We start from the raw sequence: 16,016 nt of genomic DNA on the forward strand, positions 1-16,016 counted from the left end.
TTGTTATTGCACGAGATATAGGCAAAGCAGATATTCTCAATGAGTTCGAGATAAGACAGTCAACTAACACCAGCAAACCACACAGGTCAATGCTGGGTACTGGCTTACGATTGGACTTGGACAAAATACAGCCGAATCGTTTAAGGCCTCCACGCAAACACACAAACACATAAAACAATTCACACATAAGTTAGATGCCCAGGTAGGAGAAACCATGGTTTCACCACAACTACATGCTATCTGAACGCACACGTGAGATGAGTTCAGAGCCAGCTTCTTCCGGAGGTTAATGCTGTTGCAGATTCTGGTTCTGCTGCTGCCCCTTTGCGTGGGATCGACAAACATTCTCATCCACCCTGGTAAGCGCCACCCTCTTCTTTGCTTCTTTGTTCTGCATGTTACAAGCCAGTTCAGCATTCAAATCAAATACGGAAAGACTACATAGATGGAGTGGAATTGGTTCATTACCTTCTTGGCATTCAGTTTCTCCTTGAGCTTGGCTCTGAGCTGCCCTAGGCTAAGCTTAGTCAAATCCTCGGATTCGCTTGCAACCTTCACTCCCTTCTCTTCTAGCACTGCCATGGATTCAGCAGGGTTCTTCTCACTGCTGTTCTTGCACACTGATGGCTCCATGGTGATAATGCTCATGGACAGGGACTCTGTGACATCATCAAGCAATGCATTCTCCTTCCGGGCGCCCCCCGTCTTGTGCCCTCGAGACTTCTGGCTCAATGTCAGCAGTGATTGCTTTCTTCTGCAAATTGCCATGACCAAAATCAGTTCCAAAATTGTTTTCCTTTAAACATTCATCCATTGTATTGGTGATATTTGGTACAGTTCCCTGATTTGGCATGTCCTCAGTAATCACAACTGCCTTTTCCTCAATAACTTCACCGTCAGTCCCTGTGACTTCATCTGGCACTTCAGTAACTATACCTATAACTTCCTTCTGTTCATCTGCATTAGCAGTATCAGTTTTGAGATGATCAAAGACAACATCTCCATCCATTGTAATTGTGCTCTGTTTCTTCTCATCAACTATCAGTGGTGTCTTCTCCTCAATTTCACTGTCAGTCCCTGGCACTTCAGTAGCCACCACTTCCTTCTGTTCATTAGCATGAGCACCATGGGTTTTGAAATGATCATCCACAATGTCTCCATTATCTGTAACTGTGCTCTGTTGCTTCTCATCAACTACCAGTGGTGTCTTCATCTCCTCAACAATTTCATCATCTGTCTCTGTGAGTTCCACTTCCATCTGTTCATCGGCATGAACAACATCAGTTTTGAAATGATCATCGACGACATCTGTATCCATTGTAACTGTGCTCTTTTGCTTCTCATCAACTCCCGGTGGTGTCTTCTCCTCAATAACTTCAACGTTTGTCCCGGTGAGTTCTGGCATTTCCACTTCCATCTGTTCATCGGCATCTTCATCAATTGTAACTGTGCTCGGTTGCTTCTCATCAACTATCACTGCTGTGTTCTCCTCCACAGTAATTTCACAATCAGTCACTTGTTCTGGCAGATTGTCATCAGTGACTACTTGATCAGCTTGAACTAAAACATCTTCTATCAGCTTTAGCTCTGGAACTTTGTCAGTAGTTACCACTTCTATCTGTTCATTGGAATGAACACCATCAGTTTCAGAACGATCCTCGACAACATTTTCATCTATTGTAACTGTGCTCTGTTGCCTCTCATCAACTATCGGTGATGTGTTCACCACCACAGTAATTTCACAATCTGTCACTTGTTCCGGCAGGTTGTCAGCAGTGACTACTTGATCAGCTTGAACAAAAACAGTTTCAAACTGATCATCCTCCATGTCATGCATGCCAGCTGTCCCCTGCGGCATCTCATCGGTGATCAGTACTCCATTTTCTTCCTGGACAACTTCATCTGTCACTGTGGCTTGGGACATGCTGTCACCAATAACCACTCCATTCGGTTTATCACCATCCTCATCCAATGCAGCTTGGTTCTCAGACATCTCACTTGTGATGTTTCCTGCCTTCTCCACTTCAACCCAGCTGATATCACTTGAGCAATCAAGAAGAATGGTGTTATCCACCGAGTCATGCAGCACCTTATCAGCAACCACATCACCCTCCTCTCGACAGCTAAGACCATCTTCAGTATTGACCTCCATGTCAGCAGTGACTACTTGATCAGCTTGAACAAAAACAGTTTCAAACTGATCATCCTCCATGTCATGCATGCCAGCTGTCCCCTGTGGCATCTCATTGGTGATCAGTACTCCCTTTTCTTCCTGAACAACTTCATCTGTCACTGTGGCTTCGGACATGCTGTCACCAATAACCACCCCCATTCGGTTTATCACCATCCTCAATTCCTCATCCAATGCCGCTTGGTTCTCAGGCATCTCACTTGTGATGTTTCCTGCCTTCTCCACTTCAACCAAAGCTGATATCACTTGAACAATCAAGAAGAATGGTGTCATCCACCGAGTCATGCAGCACCTTATCAACAACCACATCACCCTCCTCTTGACAGCTAAGACCATCTTCAGTATTGACCTCCTCTGCATCAGAGAAGACACCTGGTTCAGCAATCAAATTTGGCATCAACAAATGAAGCATTTTAGTTGGTACACATTGATTGGGATGAAAACACTCTTTCAGTTCTCACCTTGCGGTTTCTCTTGTACCTCCGGCTGCAAAACGGTCCTCATCACCGTGCCCCTCTTCGTGGCCCTTGGTGGTGCTTTCTCCTCTGCCTTTGCAGCAGCAGCATGCTGCTGCTTTCATTGTCGGTTTACAGTGGCGAGTCTCCCGGATGCGTACAGACTCCACGGCCACAACCGGTGCACCCACAGCCTCTGCATCAGAGAAGACACCTGGTTCAGCAACCAAAATTAGCAACAGAAGCAGCATCTCAGTTAGTGCACATTGATTGGGATGAGATCACTCCTCAGTTCTCAGTTCTCACCTTGTGCTTCCTCTTGTACCTCCTGCTGCAAAAGGGTCCTCATCACCGCGCCCCTCCTCGTGGCCCTTCGTGGTGCCTTCTCCTCTGCCGCTGCAGCTGCTGCTGCTTTCATCGTCGGCTTACGCTGACAAGTGGCCCGGATAGGTACTGCCTCCACGGCCACATACCCTGCCTCATCTTTACTTGCAGCAGCGCTTCTCCTCGTAGCCGGCGCTTCCGGAGCTTCTGAATGGGCAGGCGCGCGCCGGCTGGCACCGCACCGCCCCACAGCAATTGCTGGCGCATCTCCCTTCTCTTCCTCCGGCTTCGTGTCCTGCTTTTTCTCCTCCTTGCTGTCGTCTAGACTGATAAGCTCGGTCGAGTTGGCCTTGACTCGGCGGCCGCGTGGGACAGGGGCCCTCTGCTCCTCCTCTGCGTTAGCTTCTGGCGCAGCTACAGCAGGCGCCGCCTGAGCGCGCCGGCTGGCCACTCCGCGCCGACCTACACCAAGGATTTGGGCGTCCTCCTGCTCCTCCGGCTTCGCATCCTCCTTTTCCTCATCATCGCCGTCGTCCAACCCTGATATGCTCGGTCGAGGTGCCCTTGGCCTTGACACGAGGGCCGCGTGGGATCGGGGCCCTCTGCTCCTCCGCTACCAATTTGCCCGCTAGCGCAGCAACAGAAGGCGCCGCCCGAGCGCGTCGGCTGGCACCGCGGCGGACCTACGCCAAGGGCCGGCGCATCATCCATGGTCGCCTCCCGCTTGAGGTCCTCCACCAGCACCTCCTCGATCTGCTCCTCTTCCGCACCTGCAACCACCGAGTCGGCTGCCGGCGCGGCCACAGCAGGCGAGGGTCGAGCGCGCCGGGCTGGCACCACGCCTGGCCCACGACGAGCGCAGGCGCCTTATCCCTTTTGGCCTCCCGCTTCAGATTGTCCTCTTGGCCGTCCTCCTCCGCCACTGCCTTGCCCGGCGGCAGAGGCACGGTAGTCACGGGCCTAGCGCGCCGGCTGGCACCGCGCCGCCCGACGCCAGGTGCCTGCGCATCCTCTTTGTTCGACTGCTGCTTCGCATCCTCCTTCTAACTTTTCCTTGTCTTCCTCTGGCTCAATTGGCTCCGATGACTTGGCCGTGGCGCGGCGGTCGCGCGGAAGCGGCCTCTCCTGATTCTTCGGCTTCTGCTCCTCATTCACCGACTTGACCGCCGTTTGCGGCACAGGCGACCGGCTGCAGAACCTTGACGTACTCCTCGATCCCTTCGACCTGGAACAGAATTACGGAACGCGTAAGGTAGCAAGTATTTAACTCACAGAGCTCAGATCTAGCGATCGACGCGTAACGGGGCGAGGATGCGAGGGTGCCTACCTTGGGGAGCGCGCGGAGGGCGTCGGCCATGGCGGCATTGGTCATGTTGGCGCGGATGTCGTTGCGCTTGCACAGCGCCTGCAGGTCACGGCGGGGTAGCGCGAGGAAGTCCATGCTCTCTTCGATGCGGGCGGCGGCGACCGTCCTCCTCGATCTCTCTTCCTCTCCGCCGTTTGGCCTCCTCCTCTCGTCCGATCTAGTTCTGCTAGGCTCAGGCTCAGCTGGGGTGCGCAGCGAATGCGAAGCTGCGATGGGTCATCCGGAAAAGCGAACGACGGGGAGCGTGGGGGTCGTCTATAAAGGCAGAAAGCGCGGCCGGATTTGAATTCGAGGAATCCGGCCGTTGGAGCGGGCCTGTTCATCTCCCCAGAATTTCATTTTCAAACTTGCAGGCGCTGGACCCCACATTATCGAGTTACTGTATCCTGTTGGCCGAACCACAGGATGCCACGTGGCTTACTAGCCGGCGTCTCTTCGATACGATCCAGTCTTGCTGTATCTGAAAACTATGCGCTCATTTCGAATTTCGGAAATCGAATGCGTGCTCCCGAGGCCTCTCCGTACGCGGATATTTGCTTCCATATTCCATAAAAGGTTGTTGCTTCAATAGTAGTTCAAGCGAACAGGCCCTATTTTTGGACTGCAGGGCGGCACCGTTGTTGTTGTGTATAGTTGTTGAGAGGTTCAGCGCCGCTGTTATTATTTTGTTGTTGTTGAGAGGTTCAGTACTCCAGTATAATTGACAGAAATATTCACTTTGAAAGATCAGTTGAACTCATGGCCTCTTGTTGACCAGAAAGAAGAGGTCGCGCATGTTTAGATGTTGTAGTTTTGGAAAGCCAGAGACTTGCAATTGCGAAACCATGATTTAGGAAAAACAGGTCCTAAGTGGAGCTCAAAGAATTTCGCAAAATCATGGTACTGTTTTCCAAAACTACGAAAAAACAGTGTATCAGGACATACGAGGTAACACCTACTGCTAGTTATGGGTCAACTCGTTAGGTCATTTTTAGTATACTCTATTTGCTTTGAAATCTATATCAATTCTGTTCAATAAAAGAAAAACTGAGTCGACTAGGTGACAAAAAAAAAATTGAATCCCTAATCTGAGTACCACGCCCTCTTGGTCAGCGCAACCGTCAGTCACGTCTTATGTATCATCTCACTGTTTCTGTTCTGTGCTTTTGAACACGTTTGAGCAATTAAGAAATATGAAATGCATCCTATATGCAGATATCTAGCTAATCTCTCACAACTAAAAAGAGCAAATAGTGGATATCGTTTTGCTGCGACATTCCAACGTGGGTCTATGGTTCTGCTCGCTGTGATCCCGCACCCCTCGCTTCTACATCTGTCCCTTACGACAAAATTCAAAAGCAAGGAAATAAACCTCGCTCCCGTGATTTCAAAACAACGAAACAAACCTCGCTCCCGCGATTCGTCTGCCCGAAAGGAAACAAACCTCGCTCGCTCGCACGCCGCATGGACGCATGGTGGACTCGTCGCCCCAATCCCACAATCCATCCACGCTCCATCCCCGCCTACGACCCCGTTCCATCCCCTCGTGCGCGTATCGCCGACGTCTACTCTCCCTCCCTGCCCTCGGCCCTCGTGCGCCACGCCGCCTTCTGCTCATCTTCTAGGACAGCGAGACGCAGTGATACGTGGAGGTCGCCGCCTCCCCTCCACCATCCTCCGCGCCTGCACCGGCCCCTCGCCAAGTCAGACGCCGCAGGAGACCTTCGATATGTCACGACTGCCCCCGCCCTTGATCGCCGAACCGCTGCCGCAACTGACGTCCACACCCGTCGTGGACGACGACGACGACGACGCCTCCATTGTCCGGCCCCGATCCACCTCCTCTGCGCTCCATCGATCTCGATCTACATTGAGACCTCGACTGCTGAGGTCAGCACCTCTCGATTATTCCTGATTTCTCTTCCATATTGTTCTCCATGATCCCCTGATCCCCTCCCCAGAGAGATGGAATACCAGAAGGATAGATGCGAGGGCAGAGACGTCGGTGGTTGTGGTTAGGCATGTTGTGGAGAGATCTTTGACACGCGTCAGGTTGCTCAGGTTGGTCATTGGGATGGGTTTTGGGTGAAAAGGAACATCTGCAACGTCTCATGTGAGGGCTACTATGGGTTTTGCGTGTCAGATTGATGAGGAGTTGGGCGTCAGATTGATGAGGAGACATCTAACAAGCTCGAACTCTCTAGGGTGCAATTATTAATTTGTTGTTGCTTCGTTTCCCAATCTCTGTGATACGCGTCTTCTCTGCAGGTAACATGTTTGATGAAATTCCACTTAGGTTTGTTTTGCTTTTTTTGGTGTTTACTAAACTGACTTGCAGCCTCACGTTTCCTGCACATTGAAATCGATTTTCCATGCATGCAACATTTCCCCATCAGAGCTCAACCCTCCACGCGTTTGGTCTGCGTATTAAAAATCTACAAATCTGTGTTCTTGCCTTTGATTCTAGATTTAATTGGTCTGGAAGTGGGTAGAATATGCAATTAGCCTTTTTCTAATGTTATTTGCATGTTGGTTGATTGGACGATGCATTTTTTCTGTAGAAGGGAACAATTTATGTAGTTTTGCTGCTACCAACATATTGTTTTGTCCCTTTTGTTTACCTATAACGTTGATCAGTTTTCACTTTTGTAAACAAACGTGATTTGTCTCTTTTGCGCTGGAAAGTTGTTTTTCATATGTAGCTTATTTTCTTATAATGCAATCAAAGTATTCTGTTGGTGTTTTAGATATTTTATTTAAATGTGGAGATCTGGTGTATGCTCTGTACATAGTAATCTAAAGTTACCATTAGTCATGGTAATAGCTTAAAGATTGAATATGTATTAGTAGCCATGAGGTGATCCCTACATTATCTTGTAGCAAGGTTCTTTTTAATGCTTATATTACAACCTCCTCTCGATGTGATCCTTGGATAACAGGGAAACTACCTGTACGTGGCTACGTGTCCAAATTTATGCATAGTGGCTGCAAGTTAAATTAACCACAATGCTTAAAAATATTCAGCTAATTATAACCTATGTCTCCAGCGCCCTAGCTTCCGAATAAATACTGATTATGGCACATGACTACTTTACTTGTTGGGAAGAAAATTTCTGACCTGAAGTGAACAGCTAAATGTGAATTTTATGAAGGTCCTATAATGCAGTCTTTTCCTGTTGTTGATACTGAAAATGGTGGAGCCTTTGTTTTTTAATTGAAACACGACTTATGTTTTTATCTTGATTGGGCAATTGTGCTCTGTTAGCTGACTCTACTCTCTGTGTTCAATGAATGTTATCAGACCAGCCTTTTATGGGGATTCTCATTATTTTAATAATGCATTGTAGGTTATTCATAATTTTTGTACGGTAGGGGACAAGAATTGCGAGCTTCGATTGCATCATTGCGTGTCAACTGTTGGTGGAGGCTCTATTTTTAAACACCAACTACAATATATGGTATAAAATGGTTTCTTATAGAATATGTTTTCCAGTTAACTATTAATTTGAAATAGATCTTTCTTGCACCTTTGAATTATATTGAATATATAGTTCATCAATTATACTGTTCCACTCCTTTCTGCATGCTAGAAAAAATGTCCAGCATTCTAATAGAAGTTGTGTTGTTTTTTTCTTCACATGATATGTTGTTTTCCAGCTCTCTAATACATTTGGAAATCCTTTCATTGTTTTGTGTTGGACTCTAGCACGGGTGAGCCGACCGCTCACTGGCATTGCCGACCACACACTATGGCTAGAGGTAGAAGGGAGGGAGAACAGAGCACACACACAGCATAAGCACCAGCGTTGGCCGGAGCTCTGCAAAGGAGATGACAAAACTGAACTCGCTCTCATTACTAAGTGGCAGTGGGAAACTATATATACAACTCTACCCATCTAATCCTAGTACACAGACATGTCAGGCTGCCATGCTGCTATAGTGACTAGATATGATAGCAGGGCTGACTTTGGCGCCTGCCCCTGCTGTGGCTACAGTGCGGCAGGGGAGCCTTTCGGCGCCTGCCCCTACCGCGGCTATAGTGCAGCAGCAGGGAGCCCTTTCAGCGTCTGCCCCTGCCGCGCGTTCACACGGTGGAGAGCAACAGATTACTTTACAATTCTTCCCCTAATCCTGCTGCTAACCCTAGAACCTCCACCATGTCGATCATCTTCTTCAGCTCCATAAACCAAAGATGGCCGAGCGGCTTGGTGAGGACGTCCGTGAGTTATCGACCAATTTTGATGAACTCAATGACGATCTGCCCTCCATCGACACAATCCCTGAGAAAGTAGAACTTGATGTCGATGTGCTTGCTCCGGTCATGGAGAACCGAATTCTTCGCAAGGGCGATGGCGGGCTGGTTGTCCACCATCAGTGCTGGTGGGTGAGCGTCCACACCGGTCAGCTCACCCAGTAGCCGACGTAGCCACAAAGCTTGGCACGCCGCTATGGCCACTGCCACGTACTCTGCCTCGCATGTGTACAGCACCACCACCTTCTGTTTCAACGACAACCATGAGATTAGAGCCGACCCGAGAAAGACGAACACACCAGAGGTGCTCCACCATCCATCGATGTCCCTCGCCATGTTTGCATCGCTGAACATAGTGAGTTGCAGCTCACTTCCGCCGGTCTTGGGGAAGACGATCCCCTGATCCACCATCCTCTTGACGTAGCGCAGCAGCCGCTTCACTGTGGCCCTGTGATCCTCTCTGGGATCCTCCATGAAGTGGATGACGTAGCCCACGCCGAATACAATGTCTAGCCTCGTGTGGACTAGGTAGCGCAGACCGCCGATGATGCTCCGGCAGAGTGTTGCATCTACCTTTGCCGTGGTACTGGCCTTCGTCAGCTTCAGTCGCTCCTCTATCAGAGTCACGCACGGCTTGCACTCAGCCATACCGCTCCGCTCCAACAGCTTTGAGGCGTACGCGCTCTGAGCGAGCATGAGCGCCTCCTTCCCCTGTCTCACCTTGATGTCAAGGTAGTAGCAGAGCGCGCCGAGATTGCTCATTCGAAAACAAGTCGCAGTCTCACGTTTCAAGCTATCGATGTCCTCTGCATGCGTGCTGGTGACAATCAAGTCATCCACATACATGCCGTTGATGAGCTCCTCCTTCCCCCGTCGCCGTGTGTAGAGCGCGTGCTCGGTTGCGCACCACGTGAACCCAAGCTCGCCCAGTGGGGTGTCAAGCTTGGCGTTCCACACTCGCAGGGCCTGCCGCAGCCCATAGAGTGCCTTGTGTAGTCAGAGCACCCTGTGCTCTGCTCCCTTGATGGCAAAACCCAGAGGTTGCCTGATGAAGATCGTCTTCACCAGCTCGCCATTAAGAAAGGCCGATTTTATGTCCAGGTGATGGATGCGCCAGTCCTTCGCTGCTGCCAAAGCTAGCAGTAATCGGATAGACTCCATGCGCGCTACCAGCGTAAAGACTTCCTCGAAGTCGATGCCCTCACGCTGGACAAAGCCTCGGGTAATGAGGCACGCCTTGTGCTTGACAATGGCGCCGCGCTCATCCTGCTTGACCTTGTACACGCACTTTAGGCCGATCGGACGACATCCTAGAGGTGGATCGACGAGCTCCCAAGTCTCATTTTCCTTGGTCGCCTTCATCTCCTCTAGCATCGCCCGTCACCAATTTGCATCATGCTCGGCCAGCGCGAATGTGGGTGGTTCCTCTGCACTGACGAGAAGTATCTCTGGGTCATTGAGCTACCGACCCACTAGGCCTAAGGACCCTGTGCCGCCGACGATGTCATCCAGCCTGTGGAACCACACCTCCTCACCGTCGTGGAAGGCATCCACGAACTCAGTGATGTCGCTTGGAGGTGAGGCGAACTCGATCGGCGTCGATGGAGTTCCCTGTTCCACCGGAGTGGTCGACATAGAACCTAGAGTGCTTGGCACCCCGACTGCATTGCTCGGCACTACTCTTAGACCACTCGTCACCACTCCTAGGGTGGTTGGCACCACTATAGGAGTGCTCAGCACGAGTCTTGGAGTGGTCGGCACCACTACAAGACCTCTTGGCTCCGCTATGGGAGCGTTCAGCACCCATCCTAGAGTGGTCGGCACCACTATAGGACCGCTCAGCACCACTCCTGGAGTGCTCGACACCCCTCTCGGAGTGCTTGGCACCATCCTAGGAGTGCTCGGCTCTATTGCTAGAGTGGTTAGCACCTCTTCTCCAGCGTCTCCACCACCGTGGATGACCAAGTGCTCGACGACGAAGGTGCTGGTGAAGCCACCAGCTTCCCCCGTGCCAGGACTATACCAGTCCTAGGCCGCCTTCTCATTGAACATGACGTCGCACAAGACAACCACCTTGCCTCTACGTGGGTCGTAGAGCCGGTACGTCTTGGTATCTTCCTTGTAGCCTAGGAGCACCATCGGTGTGCTCCTGTCCTCCAGCTTGTTGAGGACCGGCTTCGTCTTCCTAACGTGGCTGATGCAACCAAATATCTGGAGGAAGGACACGCTCGGCTTGCACCCATACCAAGTTTCGAATGGCGTCTTGCCCTTCAGGGCCTTGGTGGGCGCATAGTTGAGGATGAACACCGCCGTGGTCAATGCCTCACCCCAGAACCTTATCGGCATGCTCTTGGCCTTCATCATGGATCGAGCCATGCCGACCATCATCTAGTTCTGCCGCTCCACCACGCCATTCTGCTATGGTGAGTACGACGTAGTGTAGTGTCGCACCACACCCTAACCCACGTAGTACGCAGCAAACTCCACCGAAGTGAATTCGCCATCGCGATCAATCCATAGCACGTGTAGCTTCTTGCCGCTCTCCGCCTCCGCGCGTGCCCTGAACTTCTTGATCGCCTCCGCTGCCTCATCCTTGCTTATCAAGAGTTGTAGCCACATATAGCGACTATAATCATCCACAAGCAGGAGGAAGTATCGCCGACCACCATTTGTGGTTGGCGTGATTGGCCCGCAGAGATCGTTCGCCGCACGATACTTGGCCCCCTTTGGGAACGACAGCCTCCTCTGCTTCCCTGACAGGCAACTGTCACACAGCTCACCTGTGTGCTTGATGTGGGGTAGCCCTCGAACCATCTTCTCTAGCTGACCGAGCGTGTCGAAGCTGAAATGGCCGAACCGGGCATGCCACAGCCATGGCTCCTCGGTGTGCCATGCTGCCAGGCACACCGGCTACTCCACCTTGAAGTCGAGTAGGTACAGCCGGTTCTAGGACCTCTTCACCTTGGCAAGAAGACGTTGCTCTCGGTCCCTAATCCTAAGAATGCCGTCCTTGATCAGTACCTCGCTGCCGCGCTCATCCAGCTGGCCAATGCTGATGATGCTGGAACATAGCTGCGGGATGTAATATACATCTGTTAGCGCGCGGTGCTTGTCGTTCTGACACCTAAAGATGATGGTGCCACGCCCTCGGATCGCCACACTTGAGTCGTCACCGAACTTCACCGTGCCGGTCATGTTGCCGTCGAGCTCGGAGAAGGCTTCCTTGGAGCCCATCATGTGGTTGCTGGCGCCGGAGTTCAGGTACCACCGCTACTCCTGTTCGCCGCCCACACATCCGAGGTGGACTTGGGCACGTGGTTCATCGAGGTGGACAACCTTCAGAGCCTTGCCGTGCCCTTCCACCGCCATCACCTCTCCCTTCTCCTTGGCCTCAACGTCATGCAGTGCATAGAACATCGCCATCAGGAGAGTGGCCTCATTATCCTCATCAGCCTGCGCTAAATGAGCCTCAGCCTTCTTCTCCTGCTTGCGATTTGAGCACTTTTTTGCCCAATGGGGTCTTCCCGCAGCGCCGGCAGGCGTTGGGGTTGACCTTCTTCTTCTTCTCCTCCTCCTCCAAAGAAGCCTTGCCATGGCACTTGCCATCGCCACCGTGGCTGGAGGAGGCTTCCCCGGACTTCTTCCGAGTAGCCTACTACTCCTGTGTCAGCAGCATCTTGCCGATGTCCGTCGTTGCTGTGGCCTGCTCCATACGCTCATCCACCGCCTACAGACGACCTGTCATATCCTTAATTGTGAGGGTGGACAAGTCTAGCATCGTCCCTATAGAGAGAGCGATCTAGATGTACTTCACCAGCATGGAGTGGAGGTACTTGGAGACCGCCTCCTCTTCATCGATGGTGACGCCGTGGCTCCTCAGCTTGCTGATGAGCGACTGCAGGCGGAGAAAGAAGTCCTCCACCGACTCACCATCCTTGAACTTGAGGGTGGCATACTTCTGCTTCAGCAACTGGGCCATCGCCTTCTTTGCGCGGTCGGAACCGATGCGCATCGCTGCAATGGCCTCCCATGCCTCCTTAGCAGAGTTCTTCACCCCCAACGGCTTCCTGTACTCCACTGGCACAGCAGCGAGGATAGCCTCCAACGCTGACATATCATCTTGTTCGTTGTCGGTGCCCTTGTCAATGGCATTCTAGAGCCGTCGGGCTCTGAGCTTGACCTTCATGGTCACCGCCCACTCGCCATAGTTGGTGTGAGTCAGTGTCACCCAACTGGTGCTGCTGACCTCCCGCACCGTGCGCACGACGACCTCCTGTCGTAGCTGGGCAGCCACAGCAGCCCCGCTATTGTCGCCCATCTCCAAACCATCCATCATCGCCAGCGGTTAGTCTAGCGATGTCGCATGTATGGTTTTGATACCACTTGTTGGCCCCTAGATCTCCCGCATGGGTGAGCCGACCGCTCATCGACATTGTCGACCACACACTATGGCTAGAGATAGAAGAAGGGAGGGAGAACAGAGCACACATAGCACAAGCACCAGCGTTGGTCGGAGCTTTGTAGAAGAGATGGTAAAACTGAACTCGCTCTATTTACTGAGTTACAGTGGGAAACTATATATACAACTCTACCTATCTAATACTAGTACACAGATATGTCAGGCTGCCATGCTGCTACAGTGACTAGATGTGATAGCAGCGCCTGCTCCTGCTGTGGCTACAGTACGACAAGGGAGCCTTTCGACGCCTGCCCTCGCCGCGGCTACAGTGCCACAGCAGGGAGCCCTTTCTATGCCTACCCCTGCCGTGCGTTCACACGGTGGAGAGCAGCAGACTACTTTATATTTTGCTCATATAGTGACAATAGCTTTGTAGTTTTCAATTAGTTGGGAGCGATGCACTGATGTAGCCTTGTAAACCTGCAGGTGCTATCTGTTGCAGTTTACAACCACTGTAAACAGATATACTATCAGTCTTTACAAAAGGGGTTAGTTTTACTTCTCTGTGTCAATTTGTCTTTTCTACAAATAATGAAATAATGAATGATATTCATTCCCGCACTTGTAGAAACTGGAATTAATAAATATCTACAATACTGGATCTACTGGACGTCGCTCCCATCGATCAGTGCCGCCACCATTGTTGTACCTTGGTGAGATCCCTACCCGATTCAATTTATCTTGCTGCAAATCGCCAATCTACGCTCTTGGTTCAGCACTGCTGTAGCAATGAAGCTGTTGGACTCCTCTGAACAACTCCCCACGCCTACAAGAATAGGCAGGCAGCCAGTCGAGCTCCCCACACTGGTAAGTTGCTTGGCATTGGAGTTCTGATCCATTGTTTTGGTTTGTTTGCAAGGTCATTGAGCTGTGAACCCAAATATGGTTAAAGTGATTGCCTATAGTTTTGTGTCTTAATAAGCCAGTTTTGTGTCCTAATAAGTCCTCTTTCCATTTAACGATTCACTTGCACTGTTCAATGTTTTATCCTGTATAATCGACCACTGCAGTTTTTAATGCAGTGCCCAACAAACCAAATATCTTCATTGCCTGCGTGCACAAGTGCCATCAGAGTCATGCGTAAGTAGCGACTTTGGTTTTTCTCTTATAATCATATTTTTCAGCTGCCGACATGGAACCTTACTAAAGTGCAAAAAAAGAAGAATCTTGAATTCTTGCATCTCATACATGCTGAATCCCTAGACTGGATAAGTTCAGACATGCTCAGAGTTTGCCTATGGTTGTATGCACTGGCAGGTCATGGTTACCAGGTGGTGTTGTCAACATAACTGCACTGTGCAGAACATGTTGGAGCTAGGGACCTTGCAGATCTTTTTTTATTAGCTACACTAGTTTGCTAGCAAAGTGAAAGAAAACTTGTTTCTAAAGCCTGTATATACATGTGTCTCAAACTATTTTTTGCCAGTTTTAACAGAGAGATTTTGTGTTTCTTCCCTTAATGCATATTTGTTAGTTTGGAAGGTTAACTTTCTTTCACATAATACCATTTGCAGGGCCTTGGAGCAGTAGCTATCAAACTCTTCAAACATACGGTGTATCCTGTGGCCGTTTAAACAGACCATTTCGTCCAATACACTGTTGATCAGCATGTAGTTTAATTTTAGACAAGCACGACCACTGGCGGCTCAGCAAATCTGCTTTAGTTTGGATTAGTTCTTAAGATAATTCAATGTTTAATTCTGGATTTATTATTATTATTTTCTAACTGTTGGAGCTATGGACCTTGCGGATGTAATTTGTCTATTGCATATGAACCTTGGTGGATGTAATTTGTAATCCATTTATTTAGGCATTGTTATGAGCGTTAATCTTTTTTATGGGCCACATATCAGACTATGATTTCTTGCTCATAGAATTTGCTCGTTCATGTGAGCCATTGTGTGACCCCTGCCTAAATTTATAATGGATTGGTCCATGTGTTAGCTGTTTAAGAAGACAACCAAGACGATATTGTTGTTTTGAACATCATAGTTACTGTTGGTTATTATATTCAGTCAAGATAGTTACTGCTGGTTTATTACAACACCGAGAAGAATGTACTAACGTTTTGTTTCTTATGTTCTATGATTACTACCGCGCCGAGAAGAATGTACTAATATTATGATTCTTATATGTTAATGATCCAGAGCCATTGCTAGAGCTCCTGTCCCTGGCGTCCTTCCCCGTGGCCAGGCACGAAGAGTTCTCATCCGACCCACTCGGAGCCGACGTCGCCGACGTGGACATACTTTGTTTGAAGGTTTCGTGAGAGATGTTTTAAGACGCGTCGTATTACCCACACGACAGGCACTAATATTTACATATACTAGTATATTACTCGTGCTAACGCTATGGTGACATCTACAAAAAATAATTCTTAAAACTAAAATAAATCATAAAACTAAAAAACTAAATCAACAGATGCAAGAAACACAAATTCACAAACATTCATGTCTAAGTCATCCATGTGTGTACTTCAATAGATAGATGTATGAGCTAGAAAAAAAACAGTAACAATAGCAAAGCTACATATACTCCTATATAAAGCTACATATACTCCTATATATGACTCTCTACCAAAGGCACATATGATTGTAAACGCTCTTTCTCTTCTCCCCTGTCATCCCTTGAACAGCTAATGATGCCTTCCTCCCTGGATGTCTCTCTTGAACAGCTCAACAACAACAACAACAAAGCCTTTAAGTCCCAAACAAGTTGGGGTAGGCTAGAGTTAAAACCCAGCAGAAACAAGGTTTAGGCACGTGAATAGATGTTTTCCAAGCACTCCTATCTAAGACTAAGTCTTTGGGTATATTCCAACCTTTCAAGTCTCCTTTTATTGCCTCTGCTCAAGTCAACTTCGGTCTTCCTCTGCCTCTCTTCACGTTACTATCCTGACTTAGGATTCCACTATGCACCAGTGCTTCTGGAGTTCTCCGTTGGATATGTTCAAACCATCTCAACCGGTGTTGGATAAGCTTTTCTTCAAT

At 49.6% G+C, this 16,016-nt stretch overlaps 1 pseudogene; it reads right to left on the reverse strand.

Annotated features, from left to right (window-relative positions):
* Positions 1–4,467, reverse strand: LOC136531456 (uncharacterized; annotated as a pseudogene).
* Positions 4,468–16,016: the final 11,549 nt, after the last annotated feature.

This window comes from Miscanthus floridulus, unplaced genomic scaffold, assembly GCF_019320115.1.
Source record: "Miscanthus floridulus cultivar M001 unplaced genomic scaffold, ASM1932011v1 fs_356_2_3, whole genome shotgun sequence".
NCBI lineage: Eukaryota > Viridiplantae > Streptophyta > Magnoliopsida > Poales > Poaceae > Miscanthus > Miscanthus floridulus.